We start from the raw sequence: 17,470 nt of genomic DNA on the forward strand, positions 1-17,470 counted from the left end.
ATTTTCTTTAACTAAGATAAGTATCGTTTTATATTTTTGGTGTGCCAGTTATGAGACCAAGTGCAAGGGTCCTTTGTAATCATGAATAAACAGACTGGCAGGTAAATACATTATCATATTTGCATAACAGTTTTAATCACAAACAGAAACTAAAATTGATAAAAATCATATTGATCTTTAGTACCTTACTTTACATTCATATTAATAATGAATGTGACACGGGCATCATAAATATGCAAAAGAGCAACCCATCAGCCAACATTGCCAGTAATTTGTAGACTTACACTCACAGGAAACCACTAATGGAATACAGTGCATTAACTTTTCTATGAATAGTCAAATGCCATGCATAATGTAACAGTGAAACTGATAATAGCAAACTCAGGCAAGATCATTTAAACTTGTTATTATGGGCAGGACAAACTGATCTTTGAAGTGGCCCATAATAAAATACTTCTCTGCCTTTACACTCTCCTGATTGTTTAGCTATCTTTTCCACCAGAGCCTGTATTTATAGGAAGCACAAATATGATTGCTTTTGTATTTTGGGTTACTTATCATGCTCTATTAAATGTAGGAAAATCATGACCAATGAGTACATAAAAAATCAAAATTAAAAGTCTCTGAAGCATCTGCTTGACCTATTTTATGTGATGTTAAAACATTCCATCAGGATATTCATTATCACTACATATGTTCATAGTCTGTATTACCAAAATAGCCCTTGTTTGGGTAAAAGATTTTACAGAAATGGTAAGGCTGAAGATACCTAGAAATAACTGGGAGAAGAGGTTTAGTTGTTGAAATTTACAGGATGATTCACAGTACCTAAACACAGTATCAGAGTTGTAAGTTCTAGGAAAATGCTCATAGCCACTAACAGAGAAATCCCATGTGATATAAATATCCTAAGGATTTCTGCTGAGGCCCAGAATTTATTAGATAATATAACAATGGATAAACTAGATGATCTTGGTATTTAGTTCTGTTTTGGAACCTCTGTGAATTCTGGAGTTCCTAGAGTTATAGAGTATTATTCTATACCCTATTCTCAAGGCTAAGAATTATATTTCTAGCATGTATTTGATCTTACTGAAAAAGCACTACAGAAGAAATTATTAAAGAGTAAAAGTGTCCCAAACTCAGAGTTTGAGATTATGTAGATGAGATGAATGAATCTTCATTATATGAGCATATGCCACAATGTAAAATTTTAACTTTAATAAAGGCAATTTGTGAACGTACTTCATATGTAATAGCACATATATAATTGACTAATTTGAAATGACTAATTTGAAATTCTACAATAAATATACTTATACAATAGTTTCAGAACAATAGTTTCAGTGCATGTTTTTATACATTTTTAGTATTTGAGGAGGTGAATACCCAAAGTAGCATTTGCCTGATTAAATTATATCAAAATAAGCAAAACGCAAATCTCCAGATTACAAATTCATTAAAATGTAATCCAACAATGCATTGATATTTATGCCAATGGTCCCAACAGAACACCGTAAAAGGGACTTTTAGGATTTAGTTTACCGTAAGAGTATCACATTTATTTGTTAAAGTTCAATTTTAGCATGTGTTTATCTTAATTATATTCTTAATTGACATCTCCCCTATATTATATATTGACTACCTATCAAAAGCAATGCCCCATGCCCTTCTTCATCCCATTATTTTCCTTTTTCCTTTGTAGAACATTCACTACATGAAATTTACATTCAGTCATTTTATTTCTTTGTTGTCTGTCTTCCCTTCTAGAAAATAATAACATGATGGTGGAGATTTATTCTGATGTTTACTACCATATTGTCAGTACTTAGTCCCTGAGGGTAAAACAATAATATTTTATGTAAATGATAAAATTCATGCTTAAAAGATATTATTGAGCATTTAAAAATATTTTTCTGAGCTGAAAAAAAATACATACTATATCAATAAAATTATAGAAGAATGCAGTATTTTCATAGTGTTAATTTGCTTTCTTACAAAGGTAGAACATTTCTGGGTAAAAACTGTGTTCTACAATTTAAAATGTTTTTATTCTAGTCTTGGCTCTGCCATAATCTCATAGTAGGATCTTGGGAAAGACACTGAGCTAAACTAAGTAATTTTTAGCTTTTATAATTTTTCTAAATTTCATTTTATAGAATTAAAACCAAACTCAATTTTATTTTTTTAAAATATACTGTATGCCAATATAGGATATAATATAATATAGAATTCTAAGGACTATTCAATTATTTTAAAAGAAGCAGCTAAAAAGGAAAAAGAGGAACAAAGAACTAAAGAGATATTTAAAAAGAAACTATAGACATAAATCAAACCCTGTTAACAGATATACTAAATATAAATGTGATAAAAACTTTAGAGAATGTCAAGTTGGCTAAAAATGCAAGACTCAACTATATACCGTTGACAAGAAACCCACTTTAAGTATAAAGACAAAGTAGGTAAAAAGCATAAGAGAGGAAACAGACACAGTTTCCAAATACTAGCCATAAGAAAGTTGGAGTGTCTAAATCAATATCAAACAAGGTAAAATTCAGAGCAAGTAATATTACCAAGTATACATAAACCCATTTCACAATAAAAAAGGGGTCAACTTGTAGAGAGACATAATGATCTGAAATATCCATGTCAAGTGTACAATAACAGAGCTTCAAAATACATGAAAGAAAAGCTTATAGAAAAATATATAAATCTACAACTTTATTTGGAGATTTCAACTTTCTTCTCTCAGTAACTAATAGACAAGTAGATAGGAACTCATTAAGTGTAAAGACTTGAACAAAATTATAAACCACTTTGACCTAATTTATATTTATAGAACACTAAATCCAAGAACATCATTATTCCCAATATTTTAAAGTGAACATGACACATTCGACATGATACATAATATGCTGAACCATAAGACAAGTCTCACTACATTGAAAAGAATTGAAATCATTTCTTCACTGTCCCCAAGAGAAATTGAATTAGTTAACAGAAATATATCTAAGCAATCCTGAAATACTTAGAAAGTAGGCAATACACATCTAAATATATAATGAGCCAAAGAAAAAATCAAGTATTAAATAAATTTTTTTAATTCAGTTTTATTGAGATATATTCACATACCGTACAGTCATCCATGGTATACAATCAACTGTTCACAGTATGATCATACAGTTATGCAATCATCACCACAATCTATTTCTGAACATTTTCCTTACATCAGAAGGAATCAGACTAAGAATAAAAAATAAAAGTAAAAAAGAACACCCAAACCATTCCCCCCATCCCACCCTATTTGTCATTTAGTTTTTATCCCCATTTTTCTACTCAGCCATCCGTACACTAGATAAAGGGAGCTTGATCCACAAGTTTTTCACAATCACATTGTCACCCCTTGTAATCTACAGTGTTATATAATCGTCTCCAGGAGTCCAGACTACTGGGTTGGAGTTTGGTAGTTTCAGGTATTTACTTCTAGCTATTCCAATACATTAAAACCTAAGAGGTGTTATCTGTATAGCACATAAGAATGTCCACCAGAGTGACCTCTCGACTCCATTTGAAATCTCTCAGCCACTGAAACTATTTCGTCTCATTCCACGATGCCGGGTCCGGATTCTTCCCAGGAGTCATATCCTGCATTGCCAAGGAGATTTACACCCCTGGGAGAGGGGTCCCATGTAGGGGGGAGGGCAGTGAATTTACCTGCCAAGTTGGCTTAGAGAGAATGGCCGCATCTGAGTAACAAAAGAGTTTCTCTGGGGGTGACTCTCAGGCACAATTATAAGTAGGCTTAGCCTGTCCTTTGCAGTAACGAGCTTCATAAGGGCAAGTCCCATGATCAAGAGCTCGGTACATCAAACCGCCAGTCCCAATGTTTGTGACAACATTAAGTGAGAAATATTTTAACCAGATTGAAAATAAAACACAACAGATAAAAAATCTGTGGGATGAAAGTGAAACGGCTTAGAGAGAAATGTATGGTTTTAAATGCATATACTATATGCATTAATAGATTATCCTTATACCTAAGATAAGGTATAAAATTAATGATCTAATCTTCTACCTAAATACTATAAAAACATTTAAATCAAATTATGTATAAGAAAAAATAGTAGTAAGAATAGTAGAAATCAATAAAATAAAAAATGGAAAACAATAGAGGAAACCAGTGAAACCAAAATTGTTTTATGAAAAGATCAACAGACTGTATAACACACTAGTTAGAATGATTAAGAATTAAATTGAGAATATACATTATTAAGACTAGTGATGTAAAAGGGACACTGTAGAAAGGAATACTATGAACAATGAACAACATTCTGACAATAAAATCAACAATTTAGATGAACAAATTTCTTAATAAACACCAATTACTAAAACTGATACTAGAAGAGATGAAAATTCAAATAACTCAGTATATGCAAAATAAATTGTATCCTTAATCAAAACACCCCACAACAAAAAACCCAAGCCCAGACTACATCACAGTTGATTTCTATAACACATGCTAAGGAAGAAGTAGGACTAAGTCTACACAGCTTTTCAGCAAACAGAGGAGTAAGGAAAATCTCTGAGCACATTTTTTCAGGCCAGTATTGCCATGATACAAAAACCAGACAATAATAATGTAATAACACAATAAAATAGTAACTACAGGAAAATATTCCTCAAGATTGCAGATGCAAAAATCCTTAACAAGTTAATGACAAACTGACTAATAATATATAAAGAACATAAAACATGGAATGTGTGACTTAACATTTGGAAATTAATGTTATTAGCAATATTAACATAAAGGAAAAAATATTATCCTCTCAATGCATTAGACATATACGATAAAAGTGAATGCCCAGTCACTGTGATAAAATAATAGAAGAAATTACCTGAAACAGACAAAGGAAATGTGGAAAACACTTAAAGGTAGCAGTTTACTCAAAAGTTAAAGACTGAATATTTTCCCCTAAGATAAGCAGTTTGGTCTGCATTCATCACATTAAGCATTCAAACATCATATTAAAGCAAAATAATTAGACTTAACTTCTAAGCAGCAGCAATAGATAAACATAAAATGGAAAAATAACTCAATGCTCTAAGAAAAAATTACTGTCAAACTTTATACCTAACCTACAATTTAAGTTTGAAGTAGAAATTAAGGCATTTTCAGATGAACAATAAGGATTCTATTGCCAACAGAAACTTGCAAAAAAAAAAATGTTTGTCTTTATAAACATAAACTTTTAAAATTTTGGAATAGTTTTAGACACACAGTGAAGTTGCAAAGATAATACAGAGTACCTGCATACCCTGCAATCAGTTGGCCTTATTGTTAACAACTTACATTACTCTGGCACATTTTTCATAACTAATGAACCAATATTGAAACAGTAACATTAAATAAATTCTATATTTTATTAATATTCAACTGGCTTCATTGCCCTAATGTCATTTTTATGTGCATCCATCCAGGACCGCACATTACAATTAGTTGACATGTCTGGAATATGAATGTTTTTATGACATTTTTTTCCCCATGAACTTGGAAGTTTTTAGGAGTACTAGTCTTGTTTTTTTATAATGTTCACCAATTTAAGATTATCTGTTTTCTCCCTTTTCATGCTGTACACATTTTAAGCAAGTCCATAAGCATAGCCCACACTTAATTCATTAAGAGCAGCCCACACTTAAGGCAGAGGGGAGGAGTTATGTTCCACCTCCTTGAGGACAAAGTATCTATATAAATTATTTAAAAGTCTTCCATATAGACGATTTGCCTCTTCTCTATATTTTTTATTCAGGCATTTATTATATATCAGTATTTACTTATGGATATTTATTTTTGTGTTACACACCAATACTATACAATGCTACTGTACTTATTTGGTCAATCAAATGGTACCAGTTTTTACCATTAGGGCTCTTTCAGTGGGCTACTGTGTCCATTTAACATGTCCCCATGTTGTTCATTGAACACCTCCTGACACTGTCGAACTACAAGATTACATCATATCCCAGGCTCATCTTGTACGTATACTGTTCCAGCCCTAGAACTCTTCAAGTTAGCCATTTCAACACTTTATTTTTAAAGTATACATATATGAAAATGTAAAATTTGATACTTTTTAGTATATTTGCAAAGTTTTGCAACCATTACCACTAATTCCAGAATATCCTCATCATGCTAAAAAGAAACCTTATAACCATTAGCAGTCATTTCCCATTCTCCCCTACACCCAAACCCTAATCTATTTTTAGGCACTGTGAATTTGTTTATTCTGGATATTTAACATAAGTGAAATCATACACAATGTGTTTTGTTTTGGTGACTGGCCTATTTAACTTTGTATAATCTTTTTAAGATTCATCCATAATGTAGCATGTATCAGTCTTTCATTCCTTTCCATAGCTGAATAATTTTTCATTATCTAGATATACCACATTTCTGTTCATCAAATGATGAACATTAGAGATGTTTTCAGTTTTTAGCTTTAATGAATGATGTTTCCATGGACACTTATGTACAAGTTTTTGCCTGCACATGTTTTCAATATTCTTGGATATATACCTACAAGTAGAAGTGCTGGGCTATATGGTAAATCCATGTGTAATGTTTCAAAGAAGTGTTGAAATGTTTTCCAAGGCATCTGCAATGTAGAAGGGCTCCAATTTCTCCACATCCACAACACTAGTTATTTTATCCCTTTTTGATTATGGCCATCATAGTGGATGTGGTGATATCTCATGGTGGTACTTATTTGCATTTCCCTAATAACAATGTTGAGTATTTAAAGAATATGTTTATTGGCCATTTGTATATTCTCTTTGGAGAAATGTCTATTCAAATAATTTGCCCATTTTAATTGGATAATTTGCTTACTTATTGTTCAGTTGGAAGAGTTCTTTATATATCCTGAATACATGTCCCCAGATTTTTGATTGGAAGATATTTTCTCCCATTCCACAGTATCATCATTTGAAGCACAAATGTTTTCAATTTTGATGCAGTCTAGTTTAGTTTTCTTTTGTGGGTTGAACTTTTGGCATCATATGTAAGAAACCATTGAATTAACATGGTCATAAAGATTGTCTTTCTATTTTTAAAGAGATTTTCTAGTTTTATCTTTCATTTTTAGGTATTTCATCCATTTGAGTTGATTTTTTTTATATAGCATGAGGTAGAAGCCCAACATCATCCTTTTGCAGGTGGATAGTCAGTGATCCAACAATATTTGTTGAAAAGACTAGTTTCCTCAGGGAATGGTCTTAGCAGCCTTGTCAAAAATCAACTGCCCATAAATGTGATGGTTTATTTCTAGACTTTCAATTCTCTTCCACTGACCTTTATGTCTATCCTTTTACCAGTACCACACTGTCTTTATAACTAGCTTTGAGTAAGTTTTGAATTGGGAAGTGTGAGTCTTCCAACTTTGTTCTTCTTTCTGAAGACTGTTTTGGCTTTTCTTGGTCCCTTGAGCTTTCATACGGATTTTAAGACCAATCTGAGAATTTCCCAACTTTAGCCAAGGGGCTCTGTGTTGGGACAGGTTTTTAATGCTCTTGCAAGCAGTTTACAACTCTATCTTAGCCTTCACTTCCTGTTTTCACAGAGCCTCAAGGTAATCTAGAGATGAGAGATGAGAGCCTTCTAAGAAATATGTCTGAACTATTCAAAAACCCTACAGGCATCTCATTCCCTGCTTCTCCTTTTAAGTTTTTTGCCGTTTCCTGGTTTGGCCCAAGTATTATTATAGCCTCTTGCAGCTGTGATGGTAAACAATTGCTACTGATCATCTTCCACAAATGTCATGTGGAATAGGCTGTTTGCAGTGATTGAGCTCTGTGTCAGCCCAAAAAAGGAAAGCCCTGTTGTGAGGGTTTCCAGTAAACTACAAGAGAGGTCAAATAATGACAAACATCTGGGGATAGGGATTTTTGGTAGATCCAGTTCTTTTCTGTCACTTCAAGAGGCTTCTAGGTAGTTGGTTTTCACTGCTACTGTGAATGTGCAGCTGCAAGCTGCAGATAAGGGGATGCGAATAAGACAATGTAAAAAAATCACAAAGTTCATTGTTTTTAAAAGATTCAGTCATTTTTTGAATAAACACTCCTCATATTTTTTCAAGCTCTTTGTTGGTATTCAGAGGTCTGTAAACATTCAGTTTGACAATTTTTCCTGTGTCCTCAATGCTTTTATTGCAGAATGAATATGTGGAAGTCCTTAATCTACCATTGCAGAGGTGCCTTTCTCCTGGTTCTCTTTATTGGAGAATGTTATTAGATATCCAGATGCAGATACTAGGCATACAATGAATTTTTAAACATGACTTTTAAGAAAAACAATATTGAACACAGAAGTTGGGGCTGATATGCAAACAGGATTTGAGAATGAATGAATAAATAAATGAGGGAATTATATTAATAGAACAATAATAAAGTTCATGATTGATTGTGGGTTTTGGTAGATTGCATCCTTGACCCCAAAGTTTCTTCTAACTGTATTTTCATGGATGTTAGATGCTCTGATAGGCAGCTTTATTTTATCCCCCTTTCAAGATTAAGGAATTATTTTTAGAGATGCTAGAAATTCTATATACTAACAGCTGTCAGATTTCAACCCTGTCTGGGAAATGCCTTTGGTTAAAAGAAGAGTTGCTTGCCTAGAGTCACACCACTTCCCAGGGAGAGTCATCATGCAATGACAGGTAAATGCTGAAGTATAAAAGTATAAATTCTAGCCCCGAAATCCCAACCATGAGCAGCTCAGATTTGGAGATCTTCATGAGTTCTGCAGAGGTCTTAGTTGATACTGCATTGCAGCCCAACTTCACCTCCACTCTTATGCTCCAGTTATTTTCCTCACAGATACAGATTTTAATAGCACTCCCAATAAATTTATTGGTTATAATCTCCATCTCAGATTCTCCTTCTTGAGGAACTAAAATGATAAGCCCTAACCCTTTGCTACATATCCTCTGAGAAACAGGTATGAAGACAGAATAAATATGCAAGGGTTTTATTAGGTGAAATGCTAGTGAGAGCAAATGAAGAAGGATACTAGAAAAGCTTGGAGAGTCGTAAGACCTCAATGGAAGTCTGACCCTAAGTGAAGGAAAAGGGAAGTAGGTTAGGGTAGAAAAGTTCAATACCACAGGGTAGTTTAAAGCAAGTTTGATACAGCCACTAGGGAGTCTTCAAGCCAATGTCAGTGCTCAGAGGAGTCCTGGGTCTCTCAGTAACTAGATTTCCTTAGTATCCCTGATTTAAGAGGTACACTGGTACATCAACTTGCTTAATTCTTACATCCAACCTATGAGGTAAGTGTTCAAGTACCTCATTTTACTGATAAGCAACTGTTTCAGAGGAATACCTATTACCCAAAGTTACATAATCTTCAGTTGCAAAGCAAGTTTGAATGAATGCCACCTGATCCTGGGCTTTGTGCTCCTAAGAATGAGGCTGTAATGACATTGAGCAACTTCATAGACTTGGAATTCCTTCAAGGAAGATGAGTCTAGGTCAATTTAAGGCAAACCCCAGAGGCCCTCTCACAATTGTGTATTGTAAGTATTCCCCTAGCCTTCCTACAAAGGAAGATAAGGCCATTTCCAGAATGACTGTATACTGACAAGAGGGAAAATCCAAACTTTTCAAGATTACACAGGCTCTGAATTGACACTAATTCCTGGGAAACCAAATACCATTAATATTTCACACCAAGTACCATTTTATTTCTGAATGTATGGTTGGAACAGACAACTCAGGTAATTGGCAGAATTCCCATTTTAGACCCCTGGATCATAACATGAAAACTATAAATTAAAGAATAAATAGAAATCCCTGAAAGTTTTCTACTTACCAGGATAGCAATTTGAAAGGCAACACCGTGTCCCTGACAGAACTACTGAGATTAATGCTATACAGATATTTTATTTTTATTTTTATTATTATTTTTTTTCCTTTTACACTGGGCAACCCGCTTCAGTGCCGAAGCCAACGGACAAGGCCAGGCAATGGTTTGGGACTATGATTTGCTATGGCATGGGACACTATAAGAGGCCCAATGGGGGGATGGTGGTCTGCCATAAATCCAAACCCATGCACGTATACAGATTTTTTAAAAGCGACACTGGAAAGAAAAAGAAAAAATAGGCAATTAGGAGGAGAGAAATGACCATGGACGTTTAAATGTTGAATTGACTGAGAAATTATCCAGGATACATTGATTTAATCTGAAAAAAAGTATATTTTTTATTGCTGTTTTTTTGTTTTTTTTTTAACCAATAGCCACCATGTTATATTTTTGTGGTAAGTTTGTAACTGAGAACTGTTTGTACCTAGTAACCTCCTTATATACAGGAAAACACCAGACTGTAACTTAGATGACTTCCCTCGTAACTGTAAAGGAGTTGCCTCTTCATAATATTGTAACCTTGTGCCTCCCCACCTTATCCTATTTTTTTTGTAACTTAGTAGTTACAAAAAACTTGGTAGTTAGATCCTGCTAACAACCCCTCATGTTTATTAAAGAAGACACCTGAGTCATCCCACTCCAGTTCTTGTTTTACTTCTCCTAGATAAAGTCAGTTTCAGCCAGAATTGGCCATTTAGACATGCACAGTAACACAGAACCTTTACCTATAGTAACCTATACCTCATTATAATATTAAAAGTCATGCCCATGTCAAGGCTGCCATTTTCATACATGCATCCTATGACTAACATGCAGCCTGTCATGCCTCCTCAACCAAACTTTTACTCCAGATTCTATCACCTCAGACCACTGCACTCATTATCATAATCATGTCTTTACTAGAAAGCTGTCAAGTCCGGAGTCTCTTCAATTTGAAGAAACAGATCAAACACTTCTTTTTCTTGCCTCCTGCCGCAGCTATGTTAACAAATCTCTTTCTCTCTTTGAAACCCCGGAGTCACAGAATTGGTTTCTCAGTATGCATCGGGCAGCGAACCCAGCTCCACAACAAGTTGAAGATGAAGAGCATGAGGAGCTGTGATACACCAACAAAATCACATTTTTGCAATACTTTAGTTCCATTTTAAAATCATTTCTCTTCAATTCCACCTATGAATTTCTCATACCTGGTATCTAATGATAAGAACAACATTTAGTGTTTAATTAACATATATCAGATACTGTTCTATGGACTTCTATTAATCTTAAATCATTTAATCCTCATCATATCCCTATCTAAAAGGAATTTTATTAGCTTACTTTAGAGAGTAAAAAACTGCAGCCCAGTGATAGTAGGTAAATTTCCCATGAGTTCACAGTTTTTAAAGAAAATGAAGTAAAGTTTTGAACTCAAGAAACTGACTCCTGAATCTGCAGATACTTGATAGGCAGCCAAGATATGTTTTCATTCTTATGGGGTTATAAGTAAATTAGTCAAATTATTCAGATTAGAGGCCAGCTAATATGTATATTTTATTTTGTGAAGAACTAAGGCAGAGTTTTTGATTTACCATTGTTTTCCTTGCAGAGACTTGTTTATGTTGGGACAATATGCATGTATTGTATATACATGCATTATATGAACTCATATATATTTATATATTCTTCAAAGACAGTTTTCTTTATTGATAAACAATTTAAGGCACTAGCTAGATACCACTGAGTATCAATTACAATTTTACAAGTATCTACACAGATTTACAGTCACAATTAAAGGCATGTCAAATGTTGAGAGAAAGGTATTGATGTTCAATAATAAAGTAATCAGATTCTCAGAAGGCCAGATAGTTTGAACATCTTTCAAAAATGTCATTTATCTAAACTGACATGCAAAATGCTCCAACATTTTAAAATGAAATGTGGTAGGATGAAAATAAGAATACTTATCTTCATGGTTATGTTTCTTGGTGCCAGAAAATCTAGATTAAAGGTAAACAAGTCAATTGCCTGAAGTTTTGAGCACATATTACCAAATATTCTGAGACATTTGGTCTACTATTATATGGTAATACAACAGAGTGATGATAATTTTATTAATAATTGTATTAATTTTATCCAGATTTTTTAGGATAATTGATATAATGGAGGTGAGGGTGTTTACTGGCCAGTGAATAAAGGGTCTTTCTCAAGGAACTGAAACCTGCCAACAATCATATACATGACTGTGGAAGTGGATCATTCTCCAGTAGAGCCTCTGATGTCTTCAAATGAGATAGCACAGCCAGGCAACACTTTGCAGCCTTGTGAATGACTCCAAAGACAATGACCCAGCTGAGCTGGGCCTCGATTCCCGACCCACAATCAACCACGAAAGAATAAATATGTCCTGTTTTAAGGAACTAATATTTACATTTACATTAACTTGCTTTGCAGCAATAGATAAATATACTTATGAGTACAGATTCAAATGAAAGCCACTATGTTGGTAGTCAAATAAATTTATGTTGTTTATTTATATATGAATAACATATAAATTACATTGCTGTGCCGGTTTGAATGTATTGTGTCCCCCAAATGCCATTGTCTTTGTAGTCTTGTGGGGCAGATGTTTTTGGTGCTGGTTGGAGTTGCTTGGACTGTGCCCCACCCAGCTGTGGGAGATGATTCTGATGAGATGTTCCCATGGAGGTGTGGCCCCGCCCATTCAGGGTGGGCTTTGATCAGTGGAGCTATATAAATGAGCTGACTAGGGGGGAGGAAAGAGTGTGCAGCTGGGAGTGATGTTTTGAAGAGGAGCAAGCTTGCTAGAGAGGAACGTCCTGGGAGAAAGCCGTTTTGAGGCCGGAGCTTTGGAGCGGACGCTGGCTGCCTTCCTAGCTAGCAGAGGTTTTCCGGACGCCATTGGCCGTCCTCTGGTGAAGGTACCCGATTGCTGGGGTGTTACCTTGGACGTTTTGTGGCCTTAAGACTATAACTGTGTAGCAAAATAAATCCCCGTTTTATAAAAGCCTATCCATCTCTGGTGTTTTGCATTCTGCAGCATTAGCAAACTAGAACAGATTTGGTACCAGAGAAGTGGGGTGCTTTTTGCTGCTGAGTTTGCAAATACCAAACATGTTGGAACGGCTTTTTAAATGGATAAGGGGAAGTTTCTGGAAGAATTGTGAGGCGCTTGATAGAAAAGGCCAAAACTGCTTTAAAGAGACTGTTTGTGGAAATATGGATTCTAAAGATACTTCTGACGAGGCCTTGAACAGAAATGATGAATATGTTGTTGTAAACTGGAAGAAAGGTGATCCCTGTTTTAAAGTGGCACAGAAATTGGCAAAATTGAGTCCTGTTGTCAGATGGAAGGAAGAATCTGGAAGCAACAACCTGGAATACTCAGCTGAGGAGATCTCCAGACTACGTGTGGAGGATGTATCCTGGCTTCTCCTTGCAGCTTATAGTAAAATGCGAGCGGAAAGAGATAAACTTAGAACTGAACTCTTGGGTTCAAAGAGACCAGAAGCTGATCACTTGGAAAATTACGAGCTTCCGGGGGTGGAATCCCAGAAGCTACAGCCCAATGTGAGGATGTAACCAAACATGGAACCCAGCCACCATTTCAGGACAAGCCAAGATTGGAGATGGAATTATCCAGAAAGGATTTGTGGAAAGTCCTATTGTCTAATGGCTTTGACCCCTGTATGCTTCATGCAAAGCCAACAGAATTTTTGCAAGATCTTTATAGACAGAGCCATTGCCGGTCTGGACTGGAGGAGACAAACAAGGAAAAAATTAAAGGAAAAATTTCTTCAAAGACAGAGCCATGGAGGTTGAGGTCTGGAGTCAGGAGTTCTCGGGCTGGGAGAGCGGAGCAGCCCACATGCATGGAAAGGGTGAGTTTGCCCTGGACGTCGAGGGCGGGCTTTCCTCCTCGATACTCTGGAAGAGTTTTGCCACCTGAGGTCCCAAAGAGGGTGGAGCACATTTCCAGGGAATTGGGGAGAGCCTGGCTGCCACCCCACTGTTCTGAAGGGGTTGAGCATGTGCCCCGGAGATGGAAAGGAATCCGGGAGCTGCCCCAATGTTTGAGGAGGGTGGGGCCAAGAAGGTGGTCTCCCCAATGTGTGGATATGTTGGAGCACTCACCCAAGCATTTGGAGAGGAAACAGCTGCCAAAAAGGCCCTTGGGAAGGGTTAGGCTCCTGCTCTCTCAAGCCCCAAGGATGCAACGTTGTTCTGTTAATGACTCTCAGACTTTGAAATCTAATGGAGTTTGTCCTGTGGGTTTTAGGAACTGTTTTGCTCCTGTTAACCCTGTTTTCCTTACTGTTTCTCCTTATGGCAATGGAAATGTTTATCCTATGAATGTCCCTCCTTTGTATATTGGAAGCACATAACTTGTTCTAAGTTCACAGATCCACAGCTAGAGGGGAATTATGCCTTAGGACTGACCACGCCTAAATTGATTTTGATGGGATTTTGTACTTAACTTTTGTTACTAAAATGATTTAAGTTTTTGTAATATTGTGATGGAATGAATGTATTTTGTATTTGGAAAGATAATGTCATTTTGGGGTTCAGGGGGTGGAATGTGCCAGTTTGAATGTATTGTGTCCCCCAAATGCCATTGTCTTTGTAGTCTTGTGGGGCAGACGTTTTTGGTACTGGTTGGCATTGCTTGGAGTGTGCCCCCTCAGCTGTGGGGGATGATTCTGATGAGATGTTCTCATGGAGGTGTGGCCCCGCCCATTCAGGTTGGGCCTTGATTGGTGGAGCTATATAAATGAGCTGACTCAGAGAGAGGGAAGTGAGTGCAGCTGTGAGTGATGTTTTGAAGAGGAGCAAGCTTGCTAGAGAGGAACGTCCTGGGAGAAAGCCGTTTTGAGGCCAGAGCTTTGGAGCAGACGCTGGCTGCCTTCCTAGCTAGCAGAGGTTTTTCCGGACGCCATTGGCCGTCCTCCAGTAAAGGTACCTGATTGCTGGGGTGTTACCTTGGACATTTTGTGGCCTTAAGACTGTAACTGCATAGCGAAATAAACCCCCATTTTATAAAAGCCTATCCATCTCTGGTGTTTTGCATTCTGCAGCATTAGCAAACTAGAACAATTGCTTATTTATTTATAAATAAAATTATGTCCTTAAGAGGGTATATATATATATATATATATATATATATGAGAAATACATTAAGTTCTTTGAAGATGAGATATACAGAACCAAGGACTAGATTAATATTAATAGATTAATATATAAATAAATAGCATGGCCAACTCTCCTAGGCAAATCAAATACTAGTGTGTGTGCTGAGTAACCTTTCTCTCTCCACATACAAATTTAGTATGATGGATTATCTAATAAAATCCCAGGATAAGTTTGGTTCTGGTAGAGAAAAGAGCAGCTTGGAATACTTGAAATATGATGATCCTACTTTTATTCCATACTTTCTACTTGAATCCCTCCTACTTTTACTATATGTGGATAGAAATACAGTAGGACATCATTTTATGCGTTCAATACATTCTAAGACCCTTTATGTAAGTTGAAAGTCATGCATAATAGCAAACCCCATTATTTAAAAACTATTTCTTAAACAAACATACCTATTACACATTTTTTATAAATAAGGCAAATCAACACTCGAGTAACAATAAGTAAACAAAATCATAGCAATAATTTTTAAAAATTTTAATTCTTTCGCTCCCCGCCACGGCAGCTTACACCACCCCAAGGTCTCTTCACCCCTACCCCAAAGGAAAAAAATTGGTGGCGGTCAACGAGAGGCTAAGAAGGCACCTGACATGGACCAGCTAGGGGGTGGTGTTACCTGGAAACCCTGGCCGAGTCAGCCTGCTGCCCCTTCCCTCTACCCTCCATACTCCCCAGCTCTATACAGGGCATGCATAGTAGCTAACCCCATTGTTTAACAAGTATTTTTTATATAACATACCTATCTCATGTCTTTTTTGTAAATAAGGGAACTAAACACTCTAGCAATGATAAGTAAACAAATTAATCATGGAAATAATTTTTTAAAATCTTAATTCTCTCTATATATTTTTTTCAATTGCCCATTGTGTAGAAATTTCTGTGTGTCGAATTCATGTAAAACAAGGTCCTATTGTTTCTTTTTCTTAAGAATCTTTCAGGTATGGCTGCAGTTGCTAAAAACCTTGGACGGTATACTCGTCTATTTATTGGTTGAATCAACATTATGTACTTAGAAGATATAAACCACTGTATTGGGAACGCCAGAAGAATCAGCTAACAAATGGATGGTGTTTGCCTAGAAAATAGTAAACCTACAATGTGGACTATAATATTTGTTCATATTTGTCTAATATTTTGCACAAGAGAATGGGCTCCTATAAGAAATATTGATGTGCAATCTTTCAACTTTCTCTAACACAATGCCAGGACCCTGATTATTACATGGAAAGTGCTGAAACAAACAGCTACTTTAAAAATCTCAATTGTTCCTTAATAAAAACCATAAAAAAAATTAGCATCACCACTTCATGTGTATGAAGAATCATAATACATATTTATGCACGTCTTTTAGGAAATCATTTCCATTCTCAGTATTTTAAAAATTACATGGCAATTTTACCTCAAAGTTGTAATTGTGGTTCAGTAAAGATTTATCAGGCAGTTGAATGGTAGTTGTGCAACAATATAAATAAAAGTTTATATGAGGTTCATTCACTTAGGTCTGAGCACAACTTTTGTTTTCTGTCCTTTCAAATAGCATGAAATACATTTGACCATCAATTGTAGCATGTGGATATGATAAGGTATTTGTCTGTGGTCTATATACACCATATCCAACCAATCTAGACTCCTAGACTCTGTTCTATAATATTGGGGCTATATATCCCAGGCTCCCCTATCAGCTGTCTTACTGCTAGATTTTCCAATACCACTCACTGTTTCATACTTATATTTACATGTCAATATCTCATTTGAAGAATATAGCTGACATTCTAAAATAATTGCAAGATTTTGCTTACTTCTATTAGCAGTACCCTAGGGAATGTAAGTGCAGAGTAACAGTATTAAACTAAGGAAAATGGATCATTCTGTTGTTAATGGGTCAAACACATTGGTAAGTGTGTATTTGGCAGAGGTTCTGGATTTACATATTGTATGGAACTTAGAGGGGTTTTAATACTTTTCTTGGTTGGCTGACTAAAACCTGTATTCAATGTGATCTATATTCAATGAGGTTTAAATGCCAGAAATTCCATTGCATAATGTAGATGAGGAATCCAAAGGTTTAGAGAACTAAGAATGTTTTCTGTGACCACCAGATTTAGTTTATCACTATGTCCTTGGGAAAACTCAGAGTATGTTCTCTTCACTTAGGCAAAAAAAAAAAAAAAAAAAAAATACTGAGAGAAACAATATCCTTGAAAATCTCTACAGTGGTTGATTTCTGTAATCAAGGAAGATGGTTGGAGTTACTGTCATTGAAATAATCATCCTTTAGTTCAATGGAAATTATGTAAATGTAGAGGTGGAGGCCAAGTGGAAGAGTTTAAAAAGTAGGTGCTTTAAATTGCTATA

At 35.6% G+C, this 17,470-nt stretch overlaps 1 non-coding gene across 1 annotated transcript; it reads right to left on the bottom strand.

The window, feature by feature from the left end:
- Positions 1 to 9,971: 9,971 nt before the first annotated feature.
- On the bottom strand, positions 9,972 to 10,108 carry LOC119543542. Its single transcript, XR_005218611.1, has one exon. It is a non-coding gene; the product is annotated as a small nucleolar RNA SNORA42/SNORA80 family (small nucleolar RNA).
- Between the last annotated feature and the right edge of the window lie 7,362 nt (positions 10,109 to 17,470).

Source organism: Choloepus didactylus, chromosome 8 (genome assembly GCF_015220235.1).
Source record: "Choloepus didactylus isolate mChoDid1 chromosome 8, mChoDid1.pri, whole genome shotgun sequence".
NCBI classification, from domain to species: Eukaryota; Metazoa; Chordata; class Mammalia; order Pilosa; family Megalonychidae; genus Choloepus; species Choloepus didactylus.